The sequence below is a fragment of the Pogoniulus pusillus genome, chromosome 23 (assembly GCF_015220805.1).
Source record: "Pogoniulus pusillus isolate bPogPus1 chromosome 23, bPogPus1.pri, whole genome shotgun sequence".
NCBI lineage: Eukaryota > Metazoa > Chordata > Aves > Piciformes > Lybiidae > Pogoniulus > Pogoniulus pusillus.
In genome coordinates this window covers 20,931,833-20,951,802 of record NC_087286.1, presented here as the reverse complement: position 1 = coordinate 20,951,802, position 19,970 = coordinate 20,931,833, and the positions used below count along the sequence as shown (strand labels likewise).

At 46.2% G+C, this 19,970-nt stretch overlaps 1 protein-coding gene across 6 annotated transcripts in view; it reads right to left on the bottom strand.

Annotated features, from left to right (window-relative positions):
• PRKAG2 (protein kinase AMP-activated non-catalytic subunit gamma 2) overlaps positions 1-19,970 on the bottom strand; it is a 224,845-nt gene that overhangs the window by 60,895 nt on the left and 143,980 nt on the right. The window lies entirely within an intron of this gene.

Below are 19,970 nucleotides of genomic sequence, written 5' to 3'. Positions count from 1 at the left end.
TGAAACTCAGTCTCAGCAGCAGATCATTTCTCCTGTAAGCATCTTGTTTTTATTTGACATGTGTGTCTACCCCAGCTGTATTTTTGGTTATGTTCTTTGGGCAGTTCTGAACTGTAATCAAACAGGTCATTTATTATCCATCTGAGAGCCAGCAGACATCCACAACCAATTAGAAAATTCAAGTTCCAACATCTGTGTTTCTTATTACATCTGTATGTACGTCAGCAAACAAAGGATCTCTCTTATGCCACTGTAAGTCAGGACAGGCTTAAATGCCTGAAAACAGCCTGAACAGAGCAATGTATTTCTGAGTGGGCCATATGAGCTCTGTATTTAGTTCAGTTCTTGTACTTCCAGAGATTTGTGCAGATGATCAGTTAGTCCAAGCCATGGAAACAAGTGTTTTGGAACGTGATGACTCATCTAGCTTGCCTTTGCACTGCTGCAGATGTAGCCTCCATTGGTCCTTCCTTCTTACCTGGGAAAAGTGTGTTAGCATAACTCACTTTGTACAGAATCCCTGTGTCATGTTTTACCTTGCAGACAGCATTTGTAAAGAAAACTTTGTAGTGATGGAAAGAAAAAAAAACAACTTACTAACAACTAAGATGATAGAATCAAAAGAATGGAAATCCAACAACTCAGGGAGGGATGCATTAATGGAAGAAGCTACTACTTCTAACATATCTGGGGAAGAGTTACCATATCTTATGATCAAAGGAATTGATGAGGAATTCAGTCCCTCTCTTCAATCCTTTCCCAAAATTGCAGCTTCCCTCTGAAGACTTCCATTTAATTTCATGAAGAGACCTGCAGCTCTGCCAGTCAAGCAGCAATAAGCACAGAACTAACGAGGACTGGGTGTTGTAAGAAGGCATAAATATTGGCTAATGTGACATGTCATGGGGCGAGGCAAGAAGGATAACCCTGGGCCCTTTGAACGTCCTCAACCTCCACTGATTTCACTGGGACTGGAGAGCATTTCACATCCTGAAGGACTGAAAGGACACCTAACCTGCCTGTTCAGTTTTTGCTTACAGACAAATTAGATAGAGTTCTGTGGAAATTGCTCTTCTGTGTTTTTATGGATGTACAATTGTTTCCTGAGCACTCAGACTGGGGTTTGAGGTGGCTGGCAGCTGTAACTGATACAAATGTTAAACCACTAAAAGGGAAGAAAACACCATTACATCTGAAAGTCTTGCTGCTGGGTTGTGTTCACTGTGCTAATGTATTCAGCAAGTCTACAGAAACCATTTCCAGAATCAACAAGCTCTGCCAAAAGAGCTATTACCAGGCATAAGGAAACCACATATTCACCATCCTAACAAGGCTGGCCTGCTAAGTGTGGAGGCCATCTGAAGGACACAGGAAGATATGGATGAAAGGAGAGCAGGACAGCAACATCTCTTACATCCTGTGAAAACTCTTGCCCACTTCACTGTGTGACATTAAAGCCAGGACAGACAGTGTGGTTTCTATTTTGTAAGAACATTCGCTGGTGGCAAATCTGCTTTTAGAGGCCAGCCTTGGGCACCTGGCCTGAGTTTTATGGATAAAGAGGATCTGTGGCTCCAGCAATTTTACTGGGAGTACTCCGAGCCTTAAAACACAAAGTACTCACCATGAAGCACACCCTAAGACATTTGAGAAGTAACTTTTCTGTGACTCAGTTTCCACAGAGCAGGGGAGAGGAAGATGATAATTATTTTGCAGGATATTTGACCAAATGATGCAATTATGTAATGTGAGATTTGAAAGCCTACCTCCTAGCATTATTGTGGTATCTATGTCACTTACATTTGTACAACAATGAGATTGAAGGAGTAATCCCACAGGAAATGTTAAATATTATTATGATTATTTAAAGACTTTTGGCTGCTGTGATACAGCTCAACAGCCTCAGCCCTACAAAGGAATTTATAAAGTCTGTGATGTAAAAGAATGGAAATCTGCAATATCTCCCCAGGCCAAAGCAGGAGTAGCAGAACTTTGTTTTAACTTTAATCCTATTAGACTGCCACCTAAAGAGGCAACACTGGTATAAATATATGGTTATAGAATCACAGAATGCTTTAGGTTGGAAGGGACCTCAAAGCTCAGCCAGTTCCAGCCCCCTGCCATAGGCAGGGACACCTCCCACTAGAACAGGTCACTCAAGGTCTCATCCAACCTGGCCTTGAACACCTCCAGGGAGGGAGCAGCCACAACCTTCCTGGGCAACCTGTGCCAGTGTCTCACCACCCTCACTGTAAAGAACTTCTTCCTAACATCTATGTGTATTTATGTGCATGTGCAGTAGTTGCCCTATTCTACTAGGAATGAAGGCCACTAGTTAATTTAGGAGTAAGCAGGAATAAAACAACTCAGCAGTGAAAACCAGCCAGCGACTCTAGAGTCTCCTGTAATGAAGCTGGAAAAATTCAGTATGTAGGCAGGATTGTGTAGAAGAAACAATCTTTGAGATGGTTTGCAAACTCTATTGGTTCTGGTAACAACAGCAAGTAATTCTCTGTTATGCTAACGTTTCTTTCATCAGAAAACAAAACATGTAATTAAGCCATGTTAAGAAACTAAATGGCTCTTCCTTTTCCCAAAACAAAGATTTCCATAATGAAGAATTTTAGGGGGAAAAGAGAGAGAGAAAAAACCTCTAGCGGATCAGTTATTCTGTCACTGACTAACACAGGCGTTTGTTCTGTGTTTTCTACTCATCATCCCTGTCCAGTTTCAAAACAGCCCAAGATTTCTGCCGTGTTCTGATTCGTCCTCACATTTCCTTTCTGGCAACAAAATAAGAGCAAAAGAAGAGGGTAGCTTTGCCATCTCCATAGTGAAGAATCATCAGTCCTAACACTTGCTTGACTGAATATGCCTGAGAATAAGAATATTCGTAAGAATCTATGGCTACCTGGTGTAAAATTGCATTAATGTAAAGAGACAACTTTTGTGTTGTAGTCTGACTTTACTCCGCATGCCTGAGAGATCCTGACAGAACTAAATAGCAGCAGTCAGAATTTAGGGCAAAACAGGTCTACCTCCAGTTAATTTTCTTCTCCCTGCAACAGTGGTGTCCCTGACAACATACACTCATGGCCCAGCATTCAGTTGTGTGCTTGTGTCTGAGCAACTTCAGCTGGGACCTAGCCACACATCACAATTTGGATGCAGGAGCCCCAGGAAAGTATTGCTGTAACAGCAGGGTCCACAACTTTGGCCCAAGACAGCACAGACCAGCAGCTGCTGTTCGGTTGGTCACAAACATGCCAACACGAAGTCACTGCCTTTGCTTGCTTCTCTAAGCACTTGCAGTTGGACTGGATGATCTTGGAGGTCTCTTCCAACCTGGTTGATTCTATGATTGGTTTAAATAACCCCCTTATTTTGCATGACATTAAGTTCTCCTCCTTGGCATTGTGATTCAAACCCGCCCTCCACCGACAGGTAACAGGAAAGGAGAGAGCACTAGGCTGTGATTTGTGCGCTCCCCGGGGAAGCAGGCTGGCTGCCCTCCTGCATTTCCTGCTGCGTTCCCCGGGCGACACCTACAATTATTTCTGTCACCTACATTTCATGCCTGACCTGGCAGGATGCATCTGGTAGTTTTTTGCTCACAGCCCAGTGATTCCTGCCAAAGCCTCCCTTTTATATCAACTCTCTTCCAGAAAGAAAACAGTTCATGTGCCCATGAACTTCTGGAGCCATCTGCCCATGAACCATGCTCCTAGGGACCTCAGGGATGTGCCACTGCTCCTGTACAAAAGGCTGGCTTTGGGCAGTTTATGACTGAGTCAGCTCCCCCGTGGAGGGCCCAAAGGACATAGCCAGCAGTGTGCTCTCAGACTTTACTTTTGAATGTAGGCACTTAAGGTGAAGTGGCTAAAACTGGCAAGAGTTACTGGCCATGGAAAATAAATCACTTTTGCAGTTTCCCTCTTCCTAGGAATCACACTTCAGTACTCTCTCATCCTTTACCTGATCAAGCAGGTAATGCCCCTGCTAACATAAAAAGCTATTGCTAAAATAGCTCTCCAAGTTCATACATAGGCATATATTCATTTTACACTTAGGCTGAATCTTCTCAGAAAGAAAGAACAAAAGGAATTTCCACTTGCAGTGGCTCCATGTGACACTTTTTGTCTGATTCCTTCCCAGGACAACACTGTCCTTTCATTTCCATTCTTCAGCTGGCAGTGAAACAGAGAAGGCGAGAGGCTGCGGCTGCTGAATTTTAAGCAGTCAGGAGCACAAGTGAGCTGGCTGTTCATTAAGCTGATTCACTCTTCAGACACAATACTATCTTAATTTTGACACATAAGTAAATTGATGCAAATTGTGAGAAATTAAGTTTAACATCACTTAATAATAGTAAAATGATGAAGCCATAAGCAGGTTATTGGCCACTGGCTGATTCTATCCTAACAGTACTGCTGATATTGACACCACATGTAAAATAGCTGATAGCTTAAAAAATGTAAATACAATTAAACCTGAAAGAGTAATCTGCCCAGGCAACTTCCTACCTTATCCAGCACTCTCACACCTCAGCTCAGGGTGCCTCCCATCCTAGCGAGCTAGAGCTGCTCCTGTGGAACCACCTAGCCCGAGTCTGTGCCTGACTGCTCCCCTAGCACAACGGCCAGGCCTGCCAGGCCTTCATCTCAGCTCCCTGCTGCCAGCTGAGCAGCACCTACCCTGCCTCAGCTCCCTGCTGCCAGCTGAGCAGCACCTACCCTGCCTCAGCTCCCTGCTGCCAGCTGAGCAGCACCTATCCTGCCTGCCTTCGAAAGCAGACGTGTTTCGGTCTCACTGAAGCAATTCCACATCTGTGGGGGTTTGGACTAAAGCATTCTGTGACTCCATGGCTTTTCCTGTGGCTGGTACCCTTCAGTGGGAAGCTTACTCGTTTCCAAAAACATCTCCTAGATATTTTGCATTAGTTAAGGGGAGAAAAGTCAGGCAAATACCATATACTGTCCAAACAGTTTCTTGGGGAGATGTACACTTTTGCATTAAAAATGTAGTTTCTTTATACTAATTTGAATGTAGTAAAGCAAACCACTCCTGAAGTGATCTCAGCCACAGAAACGTCTGAACCTGAAAGCTCTGACATTAGCCTCAGAAGCTATTTCTCTTTGTAAAACCAAAGCCAAAGCTGTATCAGTTTCCAGATTTCAGCCCATTCCCCTCTGCTGCTGGCCTATGTATCCAGGGAATCTGCAGTGTAACTCCTGAGGAAATTGGGAGCTGAGGAATTTAATGAGGGAAGTTCTGTGAAGTATCCTTTTTCTGAAGACCTCGAGGCCTCTTTATGAGGAAAGGCTGCTCCCAGTACCGTGTCCTTTAAGGGCTTACTGCAGATTTCTCCTGCGCTGCTGGCTAGACAGAGGATCTCCCACCTTGCCCAGGCCTGCTCACTGGTTATCTTACACTTGCTTCAAGTGCTTGATGAATGTGAGAAGGCTTGGCAGGCCATGGCAGCGTGGCTTATAGGGCATAACTGAAATAGTATTTCATTCCCTTAAGGCAGCTTTTCAAATACAGTCTGACAACAGCAAGCAGGCTACACCTCCAGTCTCAGGTAAAAAGGGACTTCTGCAGGGCCTTGGGCAGTTTCATGGTTGTGGTGGCTTTTCAGAGTGGACTGTGAGGTTCTGACAGGCTACCAGAGCAGTCATCACCTCTGTGCTATTGGGCTGGATCTGTCTGACATGCTCCTAGCCACCGGGGATCTACCCTGCTGAGCTGCCCTGGTCCCACTGTGCAAGCACCCTTGCAGCTGGTTTCTATCCTCTCCCAGGTTTAGCAAAGTTTTGAGACTGAAACCTCCACAGTGAGTCTGCATTTTCACACCTAGTTTCTAATAGTAGTTCTCTACAACTACTTGAGCTTCATCCCTTTTGGCTTTGCACTGCCATTTTCAACAGGCTTGCATTTTTCCTTTAACCAGCAGACAAATTTATATCAGAGCAAGTGAGTTGACTGGGGGCTTGAATGTCAGGAAAGGGGTGGTTGTCAAGAGCTGAACTTGAGCTCTTGGGATATAGGTATATAGGATCAGGAGATGTTTACAATTATCAATGTACTGCTTCTAAAGCAACAAATATATGGGATCCAAACACAGCGGGCAGAGACTAAGAATCCTGGCACAGAGCATCCCTCTCAATAGGATTTTTCTAGTTCTCCTTGGCAGGAAGGTTCCAGCCTGGCTTCTAAATCCTAATTTTCTGCCACCTCTTCTCCTTTGTCTCACAAATAATGAAGAGAATAAAATGAGCAAGTAATTCATAGCAAAGAAACAGAGATCACCCCCAAGCGTGATGGCAAAGACTGGCTGTGGTGGGGTTTTTCTGTTGTTCTGTTTTGTTTGAGATGGCCAAATGCACATTCCAGTGCCGTTTGTCAGCCTGACAGGTGGTAAATGAAGCGGTCCTGGTAACGGCTGAGGTGGCCCCTAAGCAAGTGCCCGAGCCAGGCAGGAGCAATCAGCTCGGCACGGTAATTACACTGAGAGACAGCACCAAGACTTCACCGCACTCCACACGGCTGTGACCAGCACTGTGAGAAACACAAGCAACGTGCACCTCGCCAGCACAAGTGCTAGTGATGGGAGTAAAGTGTTAACAGTGATCAGATAACAGCATGATGAGGAAACATCTCGCAGAGACAAGAGAAGCAGAAGGAGGAGGTTTGGGCATGCATCTCAGAGAGGCACACGTGAGCAAAGAGGGCTTTGGCCTCCCGTGGGTCCATCACCCGCAGGGCATGGGCTCACAAAGCTAGACAGCAGCAGCTCTTCACTTTCTGAATCGCCTGCTACAAACCTGCCACTGACAGCAGAGCAAGAGGCGTTTCAGGGTGCCGCTTCCCAATGGCTCCTGCTGCACACAAACCCAGGACCGCTGATAATGGGATGTGACATTCTGCAACCGCTGCCTGGGGGTAGCTGCTGGGCTGTGACAAAAGCCAGCTCTGCACGGCTGGGAGACCGAGCTGAAAAGTGACTGAAATGAAAATCCATCAATCCTCTCCATTCATACTGTGCTGGAATGACACATGACATCTGTGCAAACCTCGAGCTTCTCTTTCTGATCCAGACCAGATGACTACTGAGCATAAGCCAACCCATGCAAATAAGCCACGTGCAACAGTTGGCCCTTATCAGCGCACTGATAGCTGCTGAAAGAAAAGTCTCCCCTGACTTCCTAGCCCCGTATCAGTGCGTTAGGCACAGCACTGCATCACATGGCAGAGATTCACATGGTCAGTGTACTCTGCGCTGGTTACAGCCGGCTGCTGGGAGGAACAATGCCTACAGCAGGGCTCCTTTATTTACTTAATACACCACCTGGCATTTAAACTTTCACAGAGTACTTTGTGTTCAGAGGCTTTAGTGAAATAACTTCTGTTTTCTGTTTCAGCAAAGACGTCTGGCTGCTACAGCTAACATTTAACAGCTCTTTCCACATCAACCTCCCTGGCCTATCTAGGTTTTCTTTGCTGTTTCGAGCCAAGCTGAGCTAAATGCTCCCCTGCTGTCACAGAAAGCTGCAAATTATCTGTCTTTGATGACAATTCGGTGGCCAGCACTGCCTGTCTCTCCACCCTGTCCTCTGCTGGAGGCTGCTGTAACTTCTTTCTGCCCCATCACCCCCTCCCTGGTTTTGCACAGCAAAGCTTCCAAGCCACGGTCCCCATCTTCACTGTTGGCCTTTTGCTGTCGGTAGCATCCGTTGGGTGCAATTCGCTTCACAGACAGAGGTAAAACCAACTCGAAGGGTTTACATTTTGACAAAAGAAAAGGGGAGGGAAACTGGGGAGGAGAGGTGGGAAGGGGAATGTTGTAAGCACAACATAACAAAGACAAGTTTGGAAGTAATTACTTGCTTGTTCTGATGCTTAATTTCACACTTAGGGATTTCATACTTAATCACTGCAGCAAATGTCAACTTTTCAAAGGAGCTGCTGGGGGGGGGGGGTGAGGGTGTTGCAAGATACGGTGAGTTGTTTCTCCTATGATTTATGATATGCTCATCCCATGTAAATTCAGTAGTGGGGGAACCGAGGTAAAGATTTTCTTAGCTTGCACACCCTAAATCACTGCCTTTACCATGGACCTTATTTCTGTGACAGGCTAAAGCAGAGGAAACTGAAAAAAAAACCCAGACATCTTACAAATATGCAATTAGAGGTCCAAGCTGATGAACAGCAGTCTACATCTGAGCCTGCAGAACCCCACTGGAATCACTGTGGGCGACCTCATCTGCATAGTACATTACTCTGTGTGTGACCAAGAGGCAGAACATTACTGCACATCCAGATTGTAGGATCCCCATTTATACTGCAGGCAGGAAAGCACCAGGGGAAGGGGCCCTTCAAGTGATGATGATGATGACGACAAAGATGAAGTGCTGCCTGCAGCCATGGTGTCCAAGGCAAGCCTTGAGGACATGCTGATTTGAGGGGCACATCAGCAGCTCATAAGGCTTCAGGACTCAGGTCCTGGGTGCTCTCTCTAGTTAACCAGTCTATATTATGCTTGGTTTCCTACTCCTACAACAAAGAAAACAGCTCTAGAGGTGCCAGTGAAGGTGTCAGAGTTCCAGTTGGATTGCAGGCCTAGCAGTGCAGTTTAGTCTTGTTTGTTTCCAGCAGTGCTTACAAGGGCACCGAGGTGAGAGTCATTAAATATCTGTAAAGTGCTCCAAATCCTCAGGAAAGCTGTAGCTAGAGAATGAAGCTGTAAGTGTGATTTCTCTGCTTCTGAAGTTCACATTTGCAAACCCTCTGTCTGCTCTTATTTGAAGGACAACAAAAAATGCCCCTTGTCCTAGCTCTTCTCAAAACTCAACAGGAGTTCAAGCACTGCCACAGCCTGTGGCATCTGCCTCTCCCCACTGTGTCTGACTCAGATTCCTGTCTCATCATCATTCCTGTCTTGCTAACCTGGGAATTAATCCCTTTGTGCACATATGGCACTGTGGGGCCGGTACAGGGCTCCCCAGCACACCTCCCAGACCCTTCTGAACATACAATTAATGACTTCATGACTCCTGTTTGCTGAAAATAAACGCTCTGGGATGGCTCCTGCTCCTTCTGCCACATGGTGGGATAATTTCCATACCTTCACTGGGTCATGCTTTTAGTTGAACATTAGTGCAGTGAACGGCTGCTTTTTTCTAGACGCTACCCTGCTCAGAGGCTAACCCTCTCCTTCCCGTGGGGAGACCCACATGCCACTGGTGTTCTTCTGCCTTTCACAGTTAGACCTTGAAGTGATGCAGGTTACAACTAACCTCAGATCTCTGTCCTTCAGGTTAGATCTGATCCAGACAGGTTTCCTGATGCAGTGCAAACCCTCATCCTGGCACAAGTATCAGGACAGGGGGAAAGGAGCCATTAGAGTAAGTTACAGGAATTCCTCATACATTTCCCTTTTCCTTATTTCACCTGTTTGCAGCCTGATCTAAGCCTTTCAGCCCCCAGAAACATGCCAGGGGGTGGCTGTCTTTGCTTGGTTGCACCTGATGCCTCCTCTCAACACCCAGCTCTGTGGTGCCGCAAGCTCCTGGCAGGAGGGAGCATAAGTGCCCTTCAGCAGGGCATGCTCACATTTTTCCAACGGGCTGGCCAGGCAATTTTCCTCTACAGGAAATCCTTTCCCTCCCTTGTCATCCAACCCCAGCTTCACCCCACAGCCTGTCCCAGGTCACTACTACAGCATGCCTCCAGCATATGACAGTAGTCACATTCCTGGCTTGTTTTATTCCTCAGAGCTGTCATCCTGTTATAAAGTGTATGAAAATGGTAGGAGTCAAAAGGGCTCAACATGTTGAGAGGGAGTACTGAAACAACAGATGCTTTGAAGCAGGAGACACCTTCATGCCAGAGATCTCCCTCACTCAGTGGGGAAATATGATCTATTTAAGGAGAGCTACCTTTGCCCCTTCATTCTTCCTTTCCTTCCCATGACATTCATCCTTTTACAGGTGTCTCCCTAAGTCCCCAGAGACTTTGGTCTATCAGCTGTGAACAGGCAGTTCACACTGACACTCTATTAGCTTTTCATAATGAAGTTAATACTCTGAAATGGGGTAGGGATTTCACAGCCACTGCTTTGGTCTTCAGACTCAAGGAAGGCTGAGCCATGTCTGTTCATGTACAAGACAGCCAAGTGACAAACCCAGAGGACCAGCATACTTCAAGTTGCAAAAGCTAAGCAAATCCAGCAGCCATAAAAATCACATAAGGCAAACAGAGTAATTGGTGCTTCCTTTGCATCAGGCTCAGTGGATCTCTAAGCAGGTACATTTGAAAGGGCCTTTCCACCAAGCCTGCTACCTCTTTGGCTAGGACAAGGCAATATCTGAAAGCTCAAAGTCCATGAGACAAACATTAATGTGTTTCATGGGGAAAAAGCAGAAACAATTCTGACAGGCTAACATGCCAGAGAAGCAAAGCATGGACAGGTCTTAAATATCTGTTCTCACTATCTCCTTCTCTAGGTGGATCAGTAAGAAAGAAGTAAGCATCACTAGAAGCAGACCTGCATTAGAGAACAACCTGTGGGCAGTGATCTGACTGCCTGCCCTATTGTTTTCTGTAGATCTACAAGGAAATTCCCAGGAGACACCTATGCCCTTTCATTTAAGGCTTTAATCCCCAGGAATCTGTGCACATGGGCCGATGGGGAGAGGAGCTTCAGAAGAAGCTGCAAGGAGGGAACCTGAGGGCAGGACCAGACCTCTCAGGTTAAGGATGATTCCAGAAGCCATGGCCAGTTTGAGCAATTGATGAAGCTGCTGCAATAGCCCTTGCAGATTTCCTCTAATGCTGTTCTTCACCTTGGAGCAGGTGATTGCTACAGTCTCCACCCCACCACCCTGCCCACTGGCACAGCCGGACACAGACTGGGCTTCAAACTAGGAAGAAAAAAGGTACCACCTAGAACCTTCTGAAGAGCAGAAGGCCTCTGCACAGGACAAGTGTGATCCTGGCAGGAGGAGTGGGTGCTCCCTGCTAACCTGCAGGCACCTGTGCGGGTCCCTGCGATGCAGCTGCAGCTGATCAGGGTGCTGGTTATGCAAGTACTGACTCATGTCGTGGAGCAAAGCCAGCGCTGCAAAGGCCACGGGGAGCAACTGTCAAACCATAAAAGATTTCAGTCACTGCTGACTGAAGCTGGATTTAACCTAGCAAGGAAAGGCTTTGTATCTCATTACCAACCTGCTGTGCCAGTCACTTCCCTCCCCAGCTGCACTGTTTTGACCCCATTTCTGAAAATAACTGATGAGCTGTTTTCTCCTTGTAACAAGTCACTGCTGCACCGGAAAGCTGGTTGTTCTCCGCTGTTAAGCAAGGCAGTGCTGCAACCTGTTCCTCGAAGCACGGGCAGATCTAGACAAGAACAGCACTACCCCAAGCCCTGCACATAACCTGGATACCCAACACTCCCACTCAGAAAGCCATTTAGATTGAATTTGCCTCCACAAACAGATCGTGACAAGTTCTCAGGCACTCCTGCAGGTAGTAGAGCACGAGATATTGCCCCAGTTTACTGCACGTTGGCAAAGATGTGTCTGATGCTGAGAGTCACCTGCTGCTGCTCAACACAAATGAATCAGTCAGATGGAAAAGGCCATCTGGCTCTCAAGAGCCATCCAGATAAGAGTCTGTGGCTGATAGCTTGTTAGCTGACCAAGGTCTTGCAAAAACTACTTGAGAAAGGGCATTGGTGTCTAGCCCTTCCAGCCCAGATTTAGAGGACATAAGATGAGAGACTGTTCTTGCCAAGAAAACCACATCCTTGGCTTTTCTGAGCCTCTATTTTTTCTCTGACAGCCGATTATGTTCCTGACACCTTCAGAAAAATAGAAGTTGACACTGCAGAGACAGCATGAACACATGATCCTTAACTCCTACCAACCAAGAACTCAGGGGCTGACTGCAGAAAGCATCAGGAAGTTCTGCAACATTCTCCTTTGAAGAGAGCACAGGATGGTACTGAATACTGCTCGTGGCTCTCCAAGTGTTTCCCAAAGATTTGTCCTTATAGACTCATGTCACATCCGGGAGGCTTCAGCAGTTAATCTGCACCAATTACTCCACCCCAGCCTAGAGCTGTGGTGCCAAGAAGCTGAGATTTTGCACTCTTGCACTAATTAAACACACAGACTCTGCCAGCGTTTCACCACTCTTTTGTGAGAGGAGCTGGTATTTAGCTGACACTTTTTTCTTGATGCAGGACTGAACACGAAGTATCATCCTGAAGTTCTGTTGTGGGATCCAGCCTGGAACAGCTCAGCTGTGTCAGTGTTGGGCCATGGTTGGTACAAGCTGGATCGGCCCAAGCCAGCTGAGACCTCTGGACCATCCTGTGGTTGGCCACTAGCCCTACAGGGCTTATGTCCCAGGTATCCACACTACATAGAGCCAAGTGTGGGATCTCTGACAGCATTTGCCTTACCCTGTCTATTCCAGTGATGCACAAGGAGCACTCAGCCCTATTCCGAGCACAGATTGTACCAGGTTCTGCTGTTCTACAAAGTCCTAGAGTTTGAGCAAAAGCTACTTCCTAGCACACACTTGAAAGTTTCCAAGGTTAAGGCCAGAAATCACAGCTTTTGAAGAAGGCACTGACTTACATTTAACTGTGATAGGAGCAAGAGTGGTAGTAGCTTTAGACCAAGATGAGATGGGAGCTTCATGATACCACTGGCACTGAATAGGCAGAGCACAAAAGATTGAGCTCCCGTAGGAGCTGAGGGGGCAGTTTCACCAAAACTATGATTATTCTTGTTACTCTGTGCTGAGTGCATTGCTTCATCTTGGAAAACAAAGCTGCAATGAAATTAAAGGGCTCTGACAGTGAATCAAAACTATTTAGTGTGAAGGAAAATAACCAGACCTGGGCAGGGGGCTTGGGCCCAGCTGGCCACAGAAGGAGGTGAGTGCTACAGAAACAAAAAGGATATCAACCAGAGTGGACTTAGCCAATAAAATGGCCAAGGTAAACACGGCACAATCTGTGCTAGGCTGTCAGCAACGTGCAATTAGAAAAAGGATCCCTGACAGACATAATTATGTAGCTTTGTCATTGCTGAGACACAGTGGTGCTAATCAATGAACGTGCTTCCTTGGGCCCTGTGTCCTAGCAGTGGTGAAGGTGCTCCCACCCACTGCACACCTATGTACTACAGCAGAGTGCAAGAAAAGGGTAGAACAACACAACACAACACATTGCTAACTATAATTCGTTTCATTCCTTTGATCTGTCATTCAATATCAAGCAAAAAATATCTCAAACCTGTGCTTAAAAATATATACATCTCACATGGTTTCGTTCACATTGATAAATCCTTTTCCATTATCCTCCTGTTGATGTCTAGAGCTGGAGTTTTAATGACATTTTGCTCTGGCTCTATTTTCAACACCACTGATGATAAATAAATGCCAGCAGCTGGCTGAAGCAACAGTTGCTGCAGATCCAGTGTCAGAGTGTGACAGACATGTGGATGGCTGCTGTAGATGGGAGGACCCTGTGATTCCCGATCAAGTGCTACAACCTGGTCAAGGAAAACTGGCTCAGTCCTTTCCCTGGATCTCCTTGCTCTCCTCCTCCCCCTCCCTAAGGAGCTGCTGGCTTCCCTTTCTTGCATTTGGAGCCATTTAGTTTGGCTGACACTAGGGATTTCCCTCAACTGAATTGAACCAAGACAGGAGAAATGTGTGGTGAACACAAGGAAAAGCCCCATCAGCAATGTAGATGAAGCGAAGGGTTCACGAAGTGCCTCAACATTCAAAGCCACCCCCAGCCACTTCCTCCCTCCTTTCCTCAGCTCTGGGCTCTCCCAGAGACTTTTCAGGTAGATCTGAAATCTTTAGCCAGGCTTTCCTTCATCTTTCCTGAGCAATGAAGACAAGGAGAGCAAGGGTGCCCTTTCCTGCTGCTTGCAGGCTTTTCTTCACTGTTCCCACCCTCTTCAGGGTAGTGCTCTGCCCAGTTCTTCTCTTCCCCCCACCCCAGCATTCAATGAACAGGTCTCAAATTCAGGATTAAGTTTGGAAATAATGATGCAATTGCACTGGCAGAAATGCCTTTGATAGCAGTGGCAGCAGAGACAGGCAGCTTGCTGGCAGCCAAGTGCTGTCCTTGGGGGGATTTCATTCCCTTGTGAAGATTACAGGGCCCATTTGAGCTGAAAATGCTGTCTTTGCTATGTCCTATATCCTCGTGAGGATTACAGGACTCTTCTAACAAACGTCCTCCTTCCCCTCCTCTGCTCAATTTCTGCCCATTTCCTCCTGTTCTATCACCTGATACTAGGGAGAAAAGGCCAAACCCCAACCTGCTACAACCTCCAATATAACTGCCTTAAAACAAGTGCAATGTGTGGTTTAGCTCTTAGAAGTGATGCACATTTGCTTAGGAGAGGGATTTGCAAAGACCAAGGCCAGCATTGGGTGCTGGAGGCCTTCCTAAAGCAACATGGAGCCATGATTCAGCACTGAGAAGTTTTCCTAGGTAAGCTCTCCAGCCTTGGACCTACTTAAAATGCCAGTTTAATGCAATGAAGTTGTTTATACCTGTAGCACTCTGCATCTCAGTGATCAAACTGCAACTTCAAAAGGGTCTCAAGTGTTTGGAAGCAGTAGTGTGGTGAATTAATAATGCAAGCCAAAATCCAACAAAGGCAAGGCATCAGTAGTGGAGCACACAAGGTGCTGCGGATATTGGCTTCCATTAGACGTAATCAGAGCAGCATCTCTCGCTCCCCTGAGAACACAGATGCCATTTATCCCTTCATCTACACAGACACTTCTGGACCCAAACCCATCGTATCACTTACATCAGATGCGTAGAGCAGGATCAGCAATAAGATGCAGACCAAAATTACAACCTACACATCTGGCTCTACTAAACCACGACCTGTATGCTCTTCCAAAGGGGGCAGAAGCACAGACTAGCCCATTACCTTCGCTTTCCAGGAGTCCCTGCAGTGCCATCAGCACCTCCCTGTTCCTCGGCAGGGCCATGCATTAATTCATGACTTTTCCTGGGCAGCCAGGGCTGGCCGAGTTCCCACCCTGCCGAGCTGGAATGCGAAGCTGCCCCTTGCTGGCAGGCTGCAGGGGTCAGCTTCTGCCATTGACTCAGCTGACCCTCTTTGCACTTCAGTTGCTAATCGGACCCCTCTAACACCATGGAGATGACTCCTGCTCAGATATTTGGCTTCACAAGCAGCCAGCTTGCAGATAACATGGAAAATAGAAGGCAGCAGATAAATTCATGGGAAAAGCACCTGCTTATCATGATGGTAACACATGGGATGTCTCCAGTCTGTAACGTGGCCAGTCCTGGCTTTGCCTGTCGATTTTCTAGACAAGCTTTCTCACTTCAGGGACCTTGCAGCTCTGAATTGTATTGAATTTCATGAAACCCTCTTCCTTATGTTAGCATCTGTAAAGCATACACATTTCAACATAAATTGTGCATGCCATTTCCTTATCCCCCTGCTCCAGTCCTACCCCTATCAGGGGATCTTTCTGCCTTGCCTCTGATGTAGACCTTATCCTTTCTGGTTCGGGACGCTGGAGTCTGCCTCCATTTCTGTGAAGAGGCCTAACAGTCTCCCCAGCCATTCTGCTTGAGATGAGGGTAGGGTTCTTGTGATTCCCAAACCGCTGCCCTTGTTCAGCACTTCTCAAACGAGATTCACAAGGTGTCACTTGTACATTCATCAGTCAAGGCAGCTAATTTGGGCTTGGATTCCTAGGTTGTGTGGATCTGCTGCAGACAGAAGGGAAGATTGTAGTTTCTGAGTACTGTAGCTTCTGCTGGCCATAACATCATGCCAAGTAGCCAAGCTGAACTTGCTCCCAAATGCCACTTGCTCCCAAATGCCTTGTTTTGCTCAGAGTATGTTCAGATCTGCTGGCACAGATGCTGCATCACTCACTCTGAGCAGGGTATGGCAACACCAACAAACCATTCCCTCTCTAGCGTGTAAACACAGCCCAGCATTCCAGAGGCTGTGTTATTATCAGTGGCCCTGATATGGCCACAGGAGAGCTACCAAAACGCTGGATTAGCCGCAGATGTTTTGCAAGCTGATCCAATTTTAACTCATTCATTTATTGGCATCATGCACAGTCAGCCACCTTGCTTGAGGGTTGCACAACCCAGAACAAGAGCCAAGAAAGTATCACGCCTAAAGCTATGCATGTGAAGGCAACTAAGGCAGCTCTGACAGTGAAGCTAACTGCTGTTTTGGATGCCTGATTTTGCATTCACGTGTTCCAGGATTAAACAAACCAAATGACATTGTAACCATATAGCTATTCTACTGCATATTGTCCTGCTGTAATGAACACACATATGCATGTACTCTATTCATCAGTAATGCTGTTTTCAAACCATAGAGTGGCACCAAAATCAAAATCACCTGCTAAACCCTCAGAGTGTCAAGGTGATTTTCTTTTTTGAGACATTAAGTCTTCCCAATGTTTCTCTGAACTCAGAAGGAGCCATAACATTTCAAGGAAAAAACCCACAAACCCAACCAAAAAGCTTTAATTTTAATTTCCTTTTAAAAAAGGGAAAGAATGAAAATGAAAGCTTTTATGAAGTAATGATTCTAGAAGCCAGGGACATGCAGGACTTCAGATTCAATAAGCTGCAATAAATGTAGATGTGGTAATTCTGAATCATAAATTGCTTTTGATTTCTTTTCTCATTTATAGATGGATATGAAAAAGAAATCTCTCCATTTGCTCCTTATTTGAACCTATTCATGAAGCAATATTCAGACTTATATTTTACATTATATGATCTTAAACCCAGTACTTATGATCACAAAAGAGATTGATCACAAATGCCTGTGAATGTTTAACTGAAATGATGGCATAGCTGATAAAAAGGAGTGGAATTTGAGTTGATACCACTCAAGCAAATGAATTGATTCCCTGGATGCCGTTTTCCTTTCTGTGAATGCTGGGGACATTCCTTACCTGCTCCACAGTCGTATTTATGCCTTGCCAGGAATGCATATGACACAAGAAAAGGGTTGTGAAATGTGAACCAGACCATGACATCATCTTAGCAGCACTAAATACGTGCTGCGCATTTTCAGAGCTGGGGTAAGGAGCGGCAACAGGCTCAGGTCTTTAATCATTGCTGTTCTTAAGTGATGCTGCACTTCAGGAGAGGGGAAATGGTTTGTGATTGATTCTTTCTCTCATTTCACTCACAAGCAAAGGTTTTGATCTAACTCCCAAAAGAAATCAATAAGGAGACTTCCCGTGAACCTTACCTAGACTCCAAATAAGTTAGCAGCTTAATCTTTGTGTCTGCCCAGGCAGTTCCTGCCTCAGAGTAACTTCCAAGGAAAGTTGTTGGATCTGATTTGCACAGTCTTTGACACTTTTATTGCCCAGTAATTTAAAATTCAAAAGATCTTAAACGGCTGTATTCAAGGTTGGGTTTTCTTCCCCTCCTTAAGTATAATTGGTCTTTCCCACGCACGCATTAGGTTTCTATGGCAATGTGTGTTGTTACCTAGGTTATGGCAAGGGATAGTATTTTCATTTGGCTGTGACATTTGATTAATGACCAGACTCACTGGCCAGCTTCCAGCTGCCTCTACCTGTATTTGCACATGTGCACACATGTATATAGGCAAATTAGTGGAGGGGGGGAGGAATTCAGAACGTGGGTTTTTAGAGCCCAGATTTGCACCATGACATGCAAAAAGCCAGGCTGGACACCTTGCAGACTTCCTATCAGTAACACATCTTAGAAGAGTTAATTCTGGGGACTTCAGTATAAGCCCACGTCCAAGAAAAAGAAGCAATCGAAGCCATTCCCTGTGATGTCCCTTAAGGTGTATTAAAGAAACTGAAGCAGAAGGGCAGATTCCATGCCTATGGCATTACAAAACCCCAAACCAGCAGCAGCAGGAAGGGAAGCATTTTTACACCACTAATGTGGAGAATGACAAGACACTATTGCAGTCCCACCAGCTAATACAAAGAGCACTTATGTGTGTTACTGGAAGGACTACGGAATTCAGCTCCGTAAGAAGTCAGCAGGAGGAAGCCTATAAAGAGTGGAAATACTTTTGACTCCGTACAGCATTTACATCATCAGCTGTCACTGTTTAACAGCACTGTTCTAAATCCTGACCACTACAGAATGGGGCTGTGAAGGCAATTCACTGGTGTCAGTTACACTGAGAAGCCTTTCCATGATTCCTCTGTGTTTGCTTTTACATCCTCACAAAACTCCCAAACTCATCCTGGCTCTGTTTAATTGATTGCAGTCACTCTGGCAGCCCAAGATTGGAAACCAGAAGTTGTAATCCCTTCTTGTTTAAATCAAGATTATGTCAAATGTGGGCAAACATGATGCCTGCTAGGCGTGCCTCTCTTGGTAAGCCAAGGAATAACCCACCTGCATGACTGAATGCCAAGCCATGTGGCTTGGCAGCCTTGCTGCAGTGGGATAAATACTGTGCCACCCAATGGCAAAGAGACACCTGGAATTAGAACACACCTGAGTGAAGCACCCTGAGGTTAAAGCTCTGATTTTTACATTTCATGCTCTATGCTGAGAACTTAGTGCATACTTTCTTGCTACAAGCATATCTGCCAGCTGCAGAGGTGAAAGGTCTCCAAAAAAGTGGGCAAATAGAGTTTGGGAAGGGCAGGCCACAGAGAGGCTCTGCAAAAGATATCGCAGCCCTCTGCAGCAGTGAGGACAGGAGCAGAGGCAGGCCAAAGCAAAGTGGCTAAAGGCCAGAGAATAATAAAATCACAGAATGGTTTAGATTGGAAGGGATCTCAAAGCTCAGCCAGTTCCAACCCCAAGCCATAGGCAGGGACACCTCTCACTGGAACAGGTCGCTCAAGGCCTCATCCAACCTGGCATTGAGCACCTCCAGGGAGGGCGCAGCCACAACCTCCCTGGGCAACCTGTGCCAGTGTCTCACCACCCTCACTGCAAACAACCCTTTCCTAACATCTAGTTTCAATCTCCCCTCTGCCAGTTTAAACCCATTCCTCCTTATCCTGTCATTACCAGACCTTGTCAATAGTCCCTCCACAGTCCTCCTGTAGCCCCTTCAGATACTGGAAGGCCACTCCAAGGTCTCCTCAAAGCCTTCTCTTCTCCAGGCTGCAGAGCCCCAGCTCTCTCAGCCTGTCCTCATAGCAGAGCTGCTGCAGCCCTCTGAGCATCTTTGTGGCCCTCCTCTGGACTGGCTCCAAGAGTTCCATGTCCTGCTTGTGTTGAGGGCTCCAGAACTGCACACAGGACTCCAGATGTGGTCTGACAAGAGCAGAGTAAAGAGACTTCCAAAAGGTGAGTTCAAACCCTCCTCTTCCACAACAAGAGCCATGAGTGCTCATGCTCCTGGGAAGAACAGCAGCTTTGCTTTGGAAAACCTTTTTCACTTTCCATCAACTTGATGGCTGCACTGGGTCCATGCTAGTGGACTAGAGATGCTCTCATGAAGGGGCAAAGACAGCCACAGCCTCTAAAACGATTGCCATGGCCCTGGATCAACTCTGCTGCTGCTCCACAGCCCACAGAGGAGATTCCCCACTTTGATCCCTTGAGACAGCCTGGGTGCAAGCCTGGTTTACAAGTCATGGGATCTGGACAGAAACTGATAATAAATTCTTAGATCTAAGTGGCTGCCAAAAATCCCCTCACAAGCAGCTGAAGAGAAGTTAGCTTTTGTCAGACATCTGTGCATAACTGCCAAGCTTCAATACTCCAAAGAGTACCAAGAATGTAACACCTAGTGTGCAAAATGCTGAAAGCCAGCCTGCCAGCCTGCCCAAGCCTGTGTTTTTCACAAAGACCAAATAAGAAAAGAAAAAGAAAGGTTAAAGTAACTCTGCTGATTAAACAGTGGAGATGTAGGAGAGGAAAAGTATGGAGAGACACCTTATAAGCAGGGAAGTAA